Here is a 16,665-nt window from a genome sequence, read left to right on the forward strand (position 1 = left end):
ATCTAAATACTGCTGGTTAGTCTTGCAGACCTACGTTAACTCCTTTTATATACATGACTAACTGTTCCAAAAAAAAAAAAAAAATGCATCTAAATGTATTTATTATTCAAATCTAAAAAGAATGTGCAAATGTTTTATACATATACAAGGATTTTAATCACAACACCCAAATATATTCTACCCTGCTTCACTGAAGCCAATGGTTTTAATTCCAACTGCAACCTCTAGACGGCAGTATAACACCACAAGTTATACATATACAAAGCTGGTTTGCTATCGCTGTGAATCTCGCACACTCCAACTTTTCTATCCATTCCTGCAGTTCATTGTCACTTCGAGGGATTCTCATAGACTGCTCCTGATCAAATCAATGTGTTTTGCAGCGGCCTCAGATCTACGCATTCTTCATCCCTGCCCAAAGCCAGCACCATCTCTGGCTCCAGCTAAACTGCCTTAACACTCAAAGACCAATATTCACCACATACAGCAGATCTCTGCTCTCTACGGCAGTCCTCCGTTCACTATTACAGATCACCACTTCAGAAGATCACAGTTCTCTACAGCACTCCATCGCTTACTTCCTCAGATCTCTGCAACGTTCTGCAGATCCTGTCCTCTACTGTTAATTGCTTCTCACTACAGCAGATCGTGGCTCCCTCTTCAGATTGGCTCATCATCGTAGATAGGCGCAGCAACCTCAGCAGCCTGCGCTAACATTAATGTCCACCTAATCAAAAGTATAGGGCGCTGGACTTCATCAGCAGTGGATACATACATTCGTCATCTCCCACCGACATTGCCACAGCTCATCAGAAAATTGTTAGCATGCCTGGAGTAGGGGCTACCTGACCGCCAGGGCTACCAGAGGTTTTTCCCCTTTTAGAAGGGGTTGTTTTCCTCTCCACTGAGCGGCAGTTGAACACATAAACCATGACACACTAACCCTTCTAACCCCTCTCTGTTTGTCTTGTATGTTTTTTCATCCTCATATCTATGTTATGCATTGGCACATGCTCTGCTGTGTGTCTCACGGCGAGGTTCTGCGGGGAGCCGGGGGTCCATTCTTTGGGGGATAAGTGAGCCTCACTTCCCCGACCTTAGGCAAGCTGCGCTTCCTCAACCTTATTTAAGTGAGGTTCTCACCGCGTGAGTCAAAGGGGACCCCCGGCCACACTATCCTTTCGCAGCTCATGCACTTTTCTTACCTCATCGCAGTGAGGCTGTTTCCTATATTTTACATTTTGGGATGTGGCCCGCTTTAATCTCTCAGTGCTCGAGTCCCAACTAACCCACCTATTCTGTTCTTTACAGGTTCCCTACGGGACGCTCTTCTGCTCCCGGCTTCGGAGACCGCAGTCTCACCTCATCCGAGGGCAGCACCACATCGGTCAGGGAACCCCTTTTACTGTTACTTCCTTTCAGATCTCCGTGAGACCTATTCTCGCCCCGCAAGGCGGCTCTGTCGCAGCAGAGTTTCTCACGTTTTCAGATCCCCGGGGCCGCAGCCTTCAAGACCAAGCCCTCTCCTCCGCAGAAGACGGCTCTCTGGTGGGGGATCTCTTTTCTATCCAGACAGCAGTCTGTTCAGAAGTTCGGGTCGCAGTCCACTTCTCTAAAGTCGGGTTCCTTCGTCCGTTACTGTTGCACTAACACCTCCTTTCTGCCTTCTCTGTACTACACTAGTCCCGGCAGCCGCCCCGTGAAACTTAATTGCTGTGCCTGCTTCAGGTGTTAAGTTCAAATAATCTTTGAAGGCTTCATCATAGCAAGTATGAATAGATTAGAAAGTGTCACTTTCTAAACAGTTCATCATTAACTAGATTCACCCGGGGGTGTGGAATCCATACTGCCCACACCCGGGACAACAAGATTTGTTTTAGCTGAGGAACAAGTTTTGCCATCATACTTTGACTGTTGGACAAATCAAGAATCCAGTCACTTATTCACCAGGTCACAATTATTTTTATTGAAAACCCAGACTTACTGGTCACATGTTTCTGGCAATTCCCATGCAGGCTACAATTAGCTGTCCCTGCATTTAGATGTGTTTTAGGCACATGCAACCCATGCAATTGCATGGGGCCCCGAGGCAGCAAGGGGGCCCCAGTTGTCTTGGCTTATTAACCATTTTACCGTTCTTTTTATCTATATTCCACAAGCCACAAACAGAAAAAAACACAACCTGTAGGGATTTAAAGCCATGCGCAAGTTTATGTCAGTATGTGCCTCGTAATCATGTAACCCACGATTTAAACTAAAATGATACAACATTTAAAAATGCAGTGCTGTGCTGCAAACTTGAGGAGAATACATGTATAGGTGTCTCACACGCTTAGGGCTGCGTATTTGAATCAACCTGGAAACAAATTCAAATAAATGTGTTTCCAGCCAATGTATCGTCCTCGCCTTTTGTGATGCTGGACTACATCTACAAGGGAAATTTGCTGGACCTGTATCCTAACCTCAGTATTCTTGACTTGTGTCTGCTTTTGACTGTGCCTGTCGTGTCAGGTGACAGAAGCTTTTCTTACCTGAACAAGAAATTAATCAAAAACTATTTACTTTCTACAATGTCACAGGGACGTTTTACTGGACTAGGGCAGATACTGATCATGCACCAGATTTGCCAAAAACTGGATTATCCAGCTATAATTGCATACTTTGTTGCTGTAAAAGCACAAAAAGTTAATTTCTACCTGTGTCTGAGTGGAGTTTTTTTTGGTTTGTTTTCTTTTGCAATTGCTGTACTAGAATGCAATACATTCAATAGTGTCGTTGTAGCCCTGTTTTCAAAGTCATGGTATCATAGCGCAGTATTACTGGTAGGAATAGGGAATAGGGGCCCCGGAAGCAAGTTTTGCATTGGGCCACCTCAGGACAAACGCCACCACTGCCTAATCACCATGTGATGCTCATTCTACATTAAGGCAGGAATCCTGCGCGAGTCTCGTGACTTTCATGTTGTAAGTACTGTATACAGTCCATGACTGTTCAGATTAATTTCTACTGTCTAAAGCATTTCAAGTATAAATATGAATGTTTCTCCATGCTGGTATAAAAAATGATTTGTATGGCAGTAGTTAAGTAAGGGATAAACAACAAGTGTTGAATCGGTAAAAATAATTTACTGTTTCAAGTGCCGTTAGGCATGAGAATTTGTGGATTATTTTTCTTTCCAATTCTACACTTTGAGTTGTTTAGGACATTTCAAACATTTCTTCCCAAATGATACTAGTCCCATAACGAGATTCAACTGATTGTTAATTTGGTAATTGGATTTGGTTTTCGCTCCTTTGTTAAAAATTGGAACACATTGGAAAAATAAAATGTAACTATGTTAAACGAGGAAAGAAAAACGACATTTCCCAGAATGCCATAGCTATCCAAGAACACTGATTGACTGGCAATCAGTTAAACTAATACACCTGTTCATAATTTAACAAGCCAGGCAGGTATAAAAGGACAGGTTTCAAAGACAATGGCTGTCTGTGGGAAGGTAAGGAACTGTGTATAAAACTGAACGTGGTGCATGTCAAAACAAAGTATATTAAATCTGTGATTTGCGAGTAATATTTAGTCAGTAAACCGGATTAGCGTCTGACTAAGTAAAGTTAGGGATCCTGTTAAGTTTAGTTAGTGCTCCAAAACAGAAGCTAGGAGTTTTGTTTTGTTTGTTAAAAGAAGTTGTGTTCCCACTGGAAAAGGGACACAACAGGAAAAATACAGGTATTATCCTGTATAAACACATCCTTTGTTGTCGAATGTGATTGGTCAACCAAAGACATTGTTAGGAACCCTGAACTGTGTTCAAACTTATATTGTAAATAGAGGCTTTGTCACAATTTGTAATTATGAAAAAAATATTTCACATTAGTAACGCAATTGTATTACCCCACTTATAGCAAAAAATATTAAATGCTAAATTGAAATCGCAAGTCATTTTTTTAGTGTTACGTTTGAAATGTGTAATACTAATTAACTGTTGAAATGATTGTTGCATAATAAAATTGTATTCACTTTTCTGGTAATCGTTCTGACTGGTTTTGTGAATCAACAATATATCAAAGCTCAATCAAAACTCAAAAGATCAAAGGATGACGTCAAAGAATGTTTTAAAGGCTAGGTAAGGGTGTACCAAGTACATATTCAGTATAGTATTATGAACAATACACAATAGAACAAAAACTATTACTTGTTTTTCAGAACACATTTCTATGGAAAAAAAAAACTGCATTAAATTAAACCTTACATTTTCATACAATGAAAAAGCGGCATTCGTAGTACAGAAAACAAACAAACAAAACAAAATAGATATATGCCATCTTATCGAAAGCGGGTGGTGATGAGAACCCCAAATGATAACTCACTTTGTTAATAGTTAGTTAAACATCATAACACTTTGTGTGTTTTAAATTTTAAATTTACTTCAAATAACAACAATATCAAAACCGATACAGCATAATTCTTAATCACCAAACACAAACAAGCTAGTTCCACAGATTTCCTAACTAAACAAAACAAAATATCAAGTTGCAGCATCGACCAGATCATGAAACAAAACAATAACAGTGTCACTTATCTGCAAAGGTTATTTGTTCAGACTCCACACAGGTAACTTTTTCATTTTGTTCTTGGCTTTTGGTTTGAATTCAGTGGTCTCCACTGTGTTATCCAACTAGATAACGGCCGGCCAATCATGCCTACACCCTGTGTTTTTACAAGGGTGCAATGTAAGCAGTGAACCCGTAAAGGTCTGCCACAGCATTTCTGCAGTTAAAATTCTTATTACAGACACACATTACACTCAATGTTTTTATTAAAACCTATGAATGTAACAAGAAAGTAAGTGCAAAAAAGTAATGCAAGTGCAGAAATGTACAGTACAGGTAGGTTACACTACTGCAAACCTACTGTTTCCAGGGTAGAACTCTGTGATACGCATCTGGATGGTCTTGTTTTTTTCAAATTGTAAACTCGACACTGCGTATAGGTATTAAATAGCCAAGGTACAGTCCAGGGGTAATCGCTCTGAAGCTGGGGCTATATGTATATATGTCTATATATATATCTATATATATATATAGATATATACAGAGAGATATATATATATATATATCTATATATATATATATCTATATATCTATATATATATAGATATATATAGAGAGATATATCTATCTATCTATCTATCTATATACACATACATACATATATATATATTATATACACACACACAGTGCCATGAAAAAGTATTGTCTGATTTTCTGCATTTTTTTGACACTGAATGTTATCAGATCTTCAACCAAAACCTAATATAAGATAAAAAGGGACCCTGAGTGAACAAATAACACAAACATTTGATACATATTTCATTTATTTATTAAAGAAAGTTATGCAACACCCAATGCCCCCGTGTGAAAAAGTAATCGCCCCCTTAGACTCAATAACTGGTTACACCACCTTTAGCAGCAATAACTGCAACCAAACGCTTCCTGTAGTTATTGATTAGTCCCTCACAGCGCCGTGGAGGAATTTTGTCCCACTCCTCCATACAGAACTGCTTCAACTCAGTGACATTTGTGGGTTTTCGAGCATGAACTGCTCGTTTCAGGTCCTGCCACAACATCTCAATGGGGTTTAGGTCTGGACTTTGACTAGGCCATTCCAAAACTTTAAAATTTCTTCAACCATTCTGATGTAGACTTGCTTGTGTGTTTCGGATCATTGTCTTGCTGCATGACCCAGCTGCGCTTCAGCTTCAGCTCACGGATGGATGGCCTGACATTCTCCTGTAGAATTCTCTGACACAGAGCAGAATGGTTCCTTCAATGATGGCAAGGCGTTCAGGTCCTGATGCAGCAAAGCATCCCCAAACCATGACACTACCACCACCATGCTTGACCATTGGTATGAGGTTCTTACTGTGGAATGCAGTGTTTGGTTTTCACCAGACATAACGGGGCCCATGTCGGCCAAAAAGTTCCACTTTTGACTCATCTGTCCATAGAACATTGTTCCAGAACTCTTGAGGATCATCCAGGTGCTTTTTGGCAAACTTGAGATGAGCATTCATGTTCTTCTTAGTGAGCAATGGTTTCCGTCTTGCTACTCTGCCATGAATCCCATTTTTGCCAGTGTCATGAACACTGACCTTAGCCGAGGCGAGAGAGGCCTGCAGATCCCTGGATGTTGTTCTAGGGTTCTTTGTGACTTCCTAGATGATTTTATGCCTTGCTCTTGGAGAGATTTTGGCAGGACGGCCACTCCTGGGAAGATTCGCTACTGTCCCAATACTTTTCTCCATTTGTACAATATGGCTCTGACTGTGGTTCGGTGGAGCCCCAGAGCCTTAGAAATGGCTTTGTAACCCTTTCCAGACTGATAAGCATCAACAACTTTTCTTTCTAGAGGTCTTCAGGAATTTCTTTTGTTCGTGGCATGATGTGCCTCTAGAACCTGTGTGCTGACAACTTCACTCTGATGGTAAGGGCCAAAGTTAGTCAGATTTATGTCGGGCAGGGCTGGCCCAAATCAGGCCTGGTTGTTAACCAAAGTACTCAAACAGCTGACCCTAATTATCCCTTTAATTGGGTTGAGTTAACTAGGGGGGGCAATAACTTTTTCACACCTGAAGATTGCATGTTTGCACACCAAAGAAATGAAAGAAGCACCAAACTTTGGTGTCATTTTTTCTCTCAGACTACCTCTATATACTACTACAACCCACAAAAAAATCTGACCAAAATACAATGTGAAAAATGTGCAACAATGCAGAAAATCAGACAGGTTGCAAATACTTTTTCACGGCACTGTAAATATATAAATACATGGATGAAGGCTATATTTGTATCCTGAGTCATTCTAAAAAAAAAAGGCATAATACCACAGTAGTAACTTCAAAAGGTGATAATTCCTCTAGAGGAAAATATACTTGAAATTTGACCCATTCGACTCCTCGAGACCATCACTTTCAATTCAAACACAAAATATCTCGTTTTCAATCACTCAACAACATCCACAGTACAGAAATGGTCATTAATGATAAACAAAATGAGAATACATTAAAAAAAAAATGATGTAAAGCTGTTACATTCGTATCTCAGAGAAACGGATAACGACACAGAACGGCTGTACAGCACTGAAACACTATGTTTAAAAAACCCAACTGTACTGCTGAACCTCATCTTCTTTAATATTAGCATCACAACGGTATCCATGTATTATAAAAAATAAATGGGCCTCTTCAGTGAATTGCAGGAAAACAATTCCATCTCGGGTTTCTGTGACAGTTTATAAATTACTCGACCTTTGGTCTCATAAAAAAAAAAAAATATATATATATATTATATATATATATATATTATATATATACTTATACTGTATATATTTGTAAACTAATTTAACCCGCATCGTTGTGCATTTGGTGTACTGTAGCAAGTTGTAATGGTTAATTGTGATTTACTGTGGCTTGTGTCTTGGCCTCTAGACTGACTAGTTTAGTGGCTAATAATAACCCACTTACGATACAAGTTGGAACAGCACTGAATTGTTAATCTTTTTTTTTTTTTTAATTGTGTGGGAGTTCACATTAAACTAGTTTTAAATCTAGTTTCAGTAAAGTTTTCACAGGCCTCATTATTTTTTATTTTTCGTTTTCAATATGGGCTGGAAAGAAAATTAGAAACACCTCCTATTGCGTTGTAAAACCACACTTGTCGGCCACGACACTGATTCAAGGTATTTTAAAATGTTCTGGAGGGACCATCCCTCAGTGATAACAGCTTCTGATTTCTTATGCAAGTGGGTAAAATAATAATTATACAGTGGCTCACAAGGTCACTGAAATTACTTCAAAAGATACTTCAGAAGTAGGATGTGCTAGTTTTGCATATAAGACTTCTATCTACTACTGCATGTGTAGGTGGTTTAATATTATTCTTATGCTGTTCATGTAGCTCAATCTTTAATCGCAAAGTGTGAATTTGCCTGTTTAAGTGTCTAGTTTGGTAAAATGTCCCCAACAAAACTCTTTACATTTTATTTTTTCAAATGACAGGAATTTTTGAAAAGTGTACATAGCTGCAATGACGTTCATGTTCCTTTTGGTATTGGCCGGCTTATTAATAACCAGGCATTATGGACCATTTGGCTAATGGGGCCCGAGACAAAGTCCATAATGCCTGGTAATGCTCAATGTGAAGGTTCTTTACTTTTATACTTCAATGTTACAGCACAATTATTTTTTATTTGTATTTATTTTAACTGCATTTATTATTATTTATTTATTTTATTTTTTTTTTTTAAAGCATTTCTCCAATGACTTGGTGTCAGTTTGGATCATCGGGGCATGCATACATTTAATCATATTTTCTTCTGTTGTAAATAAAACATTACCCTTTTAAATGACTCCTACACATTTTATTGCAGTACAGAATAATGTGCAGCTGCTCTTGACTTTTGACAGGCGGTTTAGTGACAGAGGGTGTTTTTTTTTTAACAAATACTGCAGCACACATTTGCTTTATTGTTTGAATTCTGTTATTTAAATATAATTTTTTTTTTATTAAACTATTGAAACTTAAAAGTTAATTCAGCGTACACAGTAAATCCAAGATGGACTTCTGGTTCAATAATGAGCAGATTTTTTGCACATTAAAAGGCTTTTTTAATGGTTTAAAATTATATATATATTTGTTTCAGATATCTTTAAGTTGGGTAGAAATTGATTAATAAAATCCATTTTGATTATTTTTCTGTTTAAATCTAAAAACATGTTTGACCACCCTGCTAGGAGTAGTAGGTTTTTCAGTTTGTCCAACAGTACTCCTCTCTGCGCTACTGTATTTACATTTTTACAGCATAGATAGACCACCTCCCGAAATAACACCTAGGTTTCTTGCAGGAGGAGAAGGAGAAAGATTGATAGCATTAATGGAGACTGAGATAGAGAGGTCAGAGGAGTAGAAGTTACTAAAATCATTTTCAAGCCAAAAAATAAAAAATAAATAAATGTACATGTTACTATAGGCTTTGTAAAGATAAGGATTTTTACAATATGGATATGGTGCTACAAATTAGTACTAGCAATTTTATTCCTACAGTCCATTATAAAAGTATACAACATATATTTTTTATTGTTATAAGGGCTTTTATATTATTCATTACAAAGACCTTTGTTAAAACAAATAGTTATGGTTTATGCTTGAAGATTCAAAAGTCAGGAAATTCCTTACAGTGACAATTAAGTTAACTTCAATGGTGCAGCTTGAAGCCACAGTGCTTGAATGGAACGGTTTCTTGCTAAATGTGTTGTTACTAGGTTTTAAAAGTAATTATTATCCTTTTCACTACTTATCATTTAAGGCTAACCTGCCCATCATATCATAAGAAAAATTACAGGTAGTTATTTAAACAGTTGCAGCAGCACGTGGGGATGTACTGCATATGCTATATTTTCCGGAACCCCGCTACTTACTCTAAGTTTGTGACATTATGGCTAGGAATCTCTATTTGAAATAACACCTGCAATTCTAACTTTAAATGCTGGCTTCTCAGTAATTTATCATTTATAAGCCAAGTTTTGATGTTCTATTCTCAAAAAAGCACATAAACCCTGCATAACCTGGATCTATGTGTTTGCTGCTACACGTGAGATACGCACCCCCACAATACACGCATTCTTATACAGAAACTTGTGCCGCATAGCTGGCTGTGGGTGGGGATTGCCGCTCAGCGGACTCTGGAATGCAAATATGGCTTGAACAAAGACATGCCTCTGAATGGCCAAGTAAAGGTGCCAGGAGTTTGCGTTTGGCTAGCATTTCTCAAAAACTAACAGTATTTAATATGTCAACTATAATTTGAGCTATAACATTTGTTTTAAAGATCGAAAGAAGATTTCCTTTCAACAACAAACATAAGTCTGGCCAAAAAAATAATACTTTGCTAAAAGTATGCTGAATAAGTGAAAGTAGGTTAAATACACAAATCAAAATACATTTTGGAGGACTTTACAGTATTGTATCAGCAATGTTAGAAAACCCCCACAAAAAACAAACCCAGCACTTTATTGTAACATCTTAAATTGAATTTGATATATTTAATTGTATAGTTACACAGAAGAGCACACCAACAACAGTAATTGGAGGTACGCAAAGTGAACGCCATCACTCAAAGAAGGGTTAACATACCAGTCCAAAAATATTCTGTTGATTTCACACAATGTCAACATTTGAATACAGAACAAGTGGCTTCTTCCGGCTAAGAAATCTTGTAGTTTTGTATCATAGTACTTTTATACCATTATGTGAAAAAAACAATATGTTTCACAGTTAAGTAGGCATATTAGCGCTTGTAAAAAAATGATAAACTTGATACACCACATACTTATCAGCTTTAGTTTCACGATCATAATAATATCACTCCTACCCTTAGTTTTGTAATTAGCCATTGGCTCAGTGACAAACATAGCATGTTGGATTGCAATATGATGATGGCTGACTTTACCTGGAGAAAAACAAAAGGATCTCTTTGAAGTATAGGGCTTGAACACATTCAGTACCATAGGCAACTCAGCAGCTTCACTGGAGGAACAAATGAACGTAATTGTTTTGTTTGTTTTTGCTAGTTCCAAAAAAACAAATGCCAAAGTCAATAGAGTTTGAAACATTTAAAACAGAAGTAAACATGTACATTGCTATAAAATAAACCAACAGGCAACACAGAAGTTAATAATTTCTTAGTATTATTACTAACCAATATTTCACATAGCGTTTGTGTTTTAATAATAATTATGGTTGTCTTCAACTGTGTTTACTACTCATGGCCGCTTGGCTGAAGCTCCTACACACCCCTTAATTCTGCTCTCAAGCCGAGTAGTTTACGCGTGGTGTCTCCTCGTCTTTTGCCGTTTCAGCATGCAAATATCTTCTGCGTATCTGTGAGAACTCCTATTTTTAGCTAAACCACACCTACTTTTAATCCTGCTGCCCTGAAGCGAGTATCTGTGCTCCAGATGCGTGTGTGCTTTTCTCACTCTCGTTCCAGAATGAATAGCAGCTCCGACCCTGTGTAAACCCTTCTTCACATGCATAAATACCCTTGAGGTGCGTAAGTCCTTTGAGAATATGCCCCTTAATTATGGCTTCTTCATCCAGCTGTTTCAACAAAGCTAACAGTGTTAAAGTGTATTATTATTATTATTTATTTCTTAGCAGACGCCCTTATCCAGGGCAACTTACAATTGTTACAAGATATCACATTATTTTTACATACAATTACCCATTTATACAGTTGGGTTTTTACTGGAGCAACCCTAGGTAAAGTACCTTGCTCAAGGGTACAGCAGCAGTGTCCCCCACCTGGGATTGAACCCACGACCCTCCGGTCAAGAGTCCAGAGCCCTAACCACTACTTCACACTGCTTTGTAGTGTTAAAGTGTAAACCAAGTCCGATTATTGTTCAATTAAGACAGTGATGTTCAATTTAGTAAGGATGAAAAAAAAGATAAAAAAAAAAAAAAATCAATCAATACTCTAATTAACTGTAATGACCCTTAAAATCTTGACGCGACTTGTGTTAAAACCTGCCTGTGCTGGTCAGTATAAATCTTCTGTTGTTGTATATGTCAATCAAACACTGAACTAAAAGACAGCGAAACTTGGCTGGACACTAGGCCATAAATTGACAGCTCTCAATCTACTTTGGTTTACTGAATACACTCTTTCCTGTAACAGTGCACATTTCTAACAGGCCCTCAATCTAACAAATACAATTGCAGTATCAGAGAAGAACGAATGAAGTAAAATTGTGAAACTGCTAATGCTGTTTAAAAAAAAAAAAAAAACAGACATTCACTGGTCTCTAATCAACCACTACATTTGATTTAATTCAAACTTTCACCATTGTTCCTTATTTTCACCTGAAATAGCCTAATAAGATGGGTGTCCTCGGCTCACCGCGCACCAGCGACCCCTGCAGTCTGGCCGGGTGCTTGCGGGCTTGCCTGTAAACTGCCCAGAGCTGTGTTGTCCTCCGACGCTGTAGCTCTGAGGTGGCACGGTGAGTCTGCAGTGTGAAAAAAAAGCGGTCGGCTTACGGCACACGCTTCAGAGGACAGCGTGTGCTCGTCTTCGCCGCTCCAAAGTCAGCGCGGGCGTGGTAGCAGAGAACTGAGGCTAAAAAAAAAAAAAATTGGATATGCCAAATTGGGAGAAAATAATAAAATAAATCGGCAATTTCTAAATTAAAAAAAATTAATAAATAAATATCTGAAGACTAAAATGAAAAAAAAGCATCCCCCAACATCACTTCCAAAACATATACAGTACACACAGTCCAGGAGCTAATCTCAGTTTAGCCCCAAATAAGCATGTTTACACAACAGCAAAGGGCTGATTTTTTTTTTTACTTGGTGAAGCTCTCAGGAACCTCCAGTATTGCCTTTTTGTTACAGGTTAGTTCACAAACCTTTAACATCTAAAGAATGTTTTTGTAGAAGTATTTTATATGAAAAATACAGCATGAAACTGTTCCAAACAAAAGGGGGCAAAAAATCAAAAACGTCATTAGCACAAATACATCCAATAATGTTACAACCAAAAATTGAACAATTGAGACTTTTAATTTAGGGTCTTGTAATTGTTTCCTATTCATGCATTATAATTGGTCTAACAATTTTGGAGAACATTTCTTTACAGAAGCTGGTCAATTGCACTATGCAGCTAAAGAAAGAACAATGTACTGTATTGCTAAAACTGTATAAAAAAAAGATCTGGTCTTTCCTTTTACTTTTAATATATCCACAAAAGTAGAGTGCAAAAATAATGTTACTGTAATTTAAGGGGGTAGTCTTTACTGAAAATAGACTACAACACTTAACCATTAATGTCTATTGCAGAGGTCATTATCTGCTACACTTAAGCTCCCCAAGCTGAAGGTGAAAGCACTTTACAACGGTCATTTGTCATCAAATAATACTTCTGAAGGTAGGTGCAGCAGTCTGTATAGTTCACATTGTGAGAGCTACAAGGAGGGGAGAAACGTGTGTGCCTGCTATAAAATCTACCCCTCACAGAAATGGAAAGACAAGGGTTGGTTTCTGATAAATGAGAGTGTACTGAATTTTAACTATAGAAAGACGTAGAAAGCAGTCACCAACAAATCATATCACTTTAGTAAAAAATCCACATTTTGACACTAAAATTAAAATTAATACAGCCTTTAAATGTTGTTTTATTATAATTTAAGGGTCTGTTGCCTATAGCACCATTACTTGATGACTTAACGTACATTAAACATGGGATTAGGGCTGAACATTGAAAGTTGTCAAACAGTTCTCAGAACATTCACTTCCCATTCAAGCATGGTAACCAGGCACATGTGGAAACGAGGGGTATGTACAAAGGGTTACCATGTACACCCTAAATAAACAAACAAGAAATCAAATAATAAACAAATACAAACAACTGCTATGCCTGATAATCAACATGATTTTTGGTTAACGATTGGTTGAATAACTATTCTTTAAAATAAATGTATGCACATTTGCACATGTAATTAATAATACAAAAATAAATTTTTAAAATTAAAAAAAAAAAAAAAAAAACACTATATGAATTATATAATGATTTGTTATGGCCGCCATTACCAATACACAAACGCAACATTTTAGCATTCATTCGGGTCTTTAAAAAAAAAAAAAAAAAAAAAAAGCCTTACCTTCACACAGAAACCCAGCCAGTCCCCAGATGAAATCGGTGCAGTGGTGACAGTACGTTGGTTTGGTTAAAGTCACTTTCCTAAAATTGTGTCCTGGGGCGCTGATATGATGCTTGGTTCTGGAACTCGGCGACTGATGCACTTTCTTCCGTCCAGTCCCAGGGCTAGCAGTTGGACTTTCGTTGTTGCCATATCGTATGCGACCGCGATCTGCCATAATTATTAATTATTTCTGATCCGATAAGCTTATTTCCTTTGATTGTAAAATGCTGGGGATTGTTTACACTACCACGTAGCAATGTTAAAAGCCTATTCTCTTCAAGACATGGCGACAAGAAGGTACTAGTGTAAAATACAGTGAAAGCACAAGGACTATTAAATAGGCAAAGAAACCAAAATCATGTCAACGTAATGCAAGAAAACAACGGCCTTTTACAGCTGTCAGTGGGGAAAAAAACACATTACAAATACTTAAGACTATCGCCCGGTAATTGTTATTTGTCACAAAGCATACAATACACCCAACTCCACCTTTTTGTTTAAACGTTGTTAAATTTTAAAATTAAAATAGCTTCTTAAACTGTTAAAAAAAAGAACAACTCTGGTCTGTAAAGATATCGCCAAAATAATCAATTAAAATAATGTAATAAAATTCACAACCCGCGTAAATTAAACGGGCTTCCTTGGCTTATTCGACCCTCCTTATCAAGAATCTTTCAAAGACGTAAACTAAGCCAACATGTACAATTCGATGTTTGCAACGTTTTATGCAGAGTTGATTTCCACGCGTATTAATCAGAGACGCCGAAAACACAATCAAAATAAAGATGTGTACGGATATAACATAAGGTTCACTGATATACGTCGGTTCTTGGTTTTCCCTCTGTGTGTAATTTAATTGTCATTAAACTGTAAATTCGAATTATAAACACACCGGAGCAATACTCTTAGTCTTAGACCTGTGGTAGAATTAAGGAGATTGGAGTACTTGTTGTAGGAAGCAGATCGAATACACAGGCCAGTCTGTTCACAGTCTGTAGTCGAGAAAGAAGCGTCTCAGATAAAACCCGTGCGATACGATAGAAGAAATAAAGCAAATCCGATGATTCGATACGAAAGAGACAACCGTGAAAGTCTGTGTCAGACAAGCTTCCAACAAACGAATTCGATTTCTCCCATCCAAGCAATTTGCAACTGCGTTTGTTTTCCACTGCCCTCGGTATGTTTATTGTTATTATTATTATTTGTTTGTTTTACAATGAAAGAATCGGTTTAGATATTAGGCAGTGGGCTTCTTCTAGACTGGAAACCCGAACACTCAACTTCCGCCTTCAATTCTGTTTTGCTGTCTGCTGCAGTGGTGAGGTCTTGACTGCCGGTTGCTCTTTTTTGCTTTCCAGCTGTGGTTTGTGATCATTGCCCCTTGATCAGTGCATGACTCTTGATCACACTTGACTGACGATTCCCGTTTGTCGTTACAGATTACCATTCCCTTGCTGAAATCCTCCGCAACATGTTAAAAAAATAAATAAAAAACACTGACAGACTTTCCAGTTATTAAATAACACGCCCGCAATTTGCAAGTCACGCAGCGTTTGAACTCGCTCTCCCCACTCACATTCCTGCTGCTTCTGTGTTAACTCTTATCTTTTCAATTCTCCCAACTGCATGCGTGTTGTTATTAAACGAGAATGAAAGCAAAGACCAAGGAACTGCCACACCAGAGTGCGTAAAGGAAGGAAGCTTTAGAAAATAAAACCACCATTTTAGCAGCATTTTTATGTAATATTGAAGGTAATGTAGTGTTATGGGTGACTGTTTGCTACATCGTATGTATGTATGCTACTCTGTATTCTGTAACCTCGTATTTAAGTAGAGTTAACTGTCCAGTTTGTTTACAGCCTCAAAGGCTTGTTCCAGCTGCTCTAAATGTTAGGTACAGTATTCATATTTTTCTAAAATGATTCTACCCAGCTAAAACGTAATTGAATTGGACCTTAAAATTTCAAGCACATTTTCTTCAATAAGGTAATCGATCCTTAATGTTGATTAAAAACCATAAAAAAATGTATCTTACAGGAGTAATTTAGGACCCTTACAGTTTTTAAGTCAAGAGTGAAAAATTACTTTTATAAAATGTCTTTCTTGTCTTAGTGTGTTTTAATGTAACTTTTATATTGCTGCATTTTTATTAGGGGGCCACTCAACAAAGTTGCTGGGGAAGCCAATTGCTATTGTTAAGATTATTAGGCTTCCAAGCCAGAATGGCTTGGGAAGCCTATTGTTATTGTAAGGATTTTTATTATTATTATTATTAGGCTTCCAGGCCATAGGCTGGGAAGCCTATTGTTTCAGTTAGGATTTTTATTTTTTTTCTTCCACTCTTTTCAAAAAATCTCTAAAATCAACACCGTTCCATGGAAACTCACAAAACTTGGTAGGGTGGTAGGTACCTAAAGGAAGTTGTGTCAGATCATAGGTCACATGGTCTGGCAGCCATATTGGATTTCTCGAGAATTTTGGACAATTTAAAAAAATATTCTTCTCCGAAACCACTTATCGCAGAGATGTGAAACTTGGTGCAATAGACTACCCTCATAGCCTAGATTTACGGTTGTTCAAGACAAGTCGATTGGTCACATGGTCTGGTGGCCATATTGGGATTTGTCAAAAAATATTCAAATGTCTTCTTCTCTGAAACCGTTATGCCGATTAAAGTGAAACTTTGCATACATAGCCTTGGCAAGGTTGTATATTAAGTTTGTTAAAAGCAAGTTGCTAGATAATAAACATGGCCACCATGAGCCAATCAAATTTCAGCTATGGTCAATGTGCACATATTTGCACATATTGCAGTATTCATTTAAAGTACAATGTTGTAGACTCATGAATCTTCATAGAGTGGTGGTAGAGACCTTTGGAAAGTTGTATCAGAGCAAAAACAA

General features: G+C 37.5%; 1 long non-coding RNA gene across 1 annotated transcript in view; it reads right to left on the reverse strand.

Moving 5' to 3' along the window:
- LOC131727471 (uncharacterized) overlaps positions 1–15,413 on the reverse strand; it is a 54,134-nt gene extending 38,721 nt beyond the window's left edge. Inside the window, exon 1 of the long non-coding RNA XR_009322184.1 lies at positions 13,721–15,413. This is a non-coding gene — a long non-coding RNA (uncharacterized LOC131727471). The remainder of the gene's footprint in view (positions 1–13,720) is intronic.
- Between the last annotated feature and the right edge of the window lie 1,252 nt (positions 15,414–16,665).

This window comes from Acipenser ruthenus, unplaced genomic scaffold (genome assembly GCF_902713425.1).
Source record: "Acipenser ruthenus unplaced genomic scaffold, fAciRut3.2 maternal haplotype, whole genome shotgun sequence".
Classification (NCBI taxonomy): domain Eukaryota; kingdom Metazoa; phylum Chordata; class Actinopteri; order Acipenseriformes; family Acipenseridae; genus Acipenser; species Acipenser ruthenus.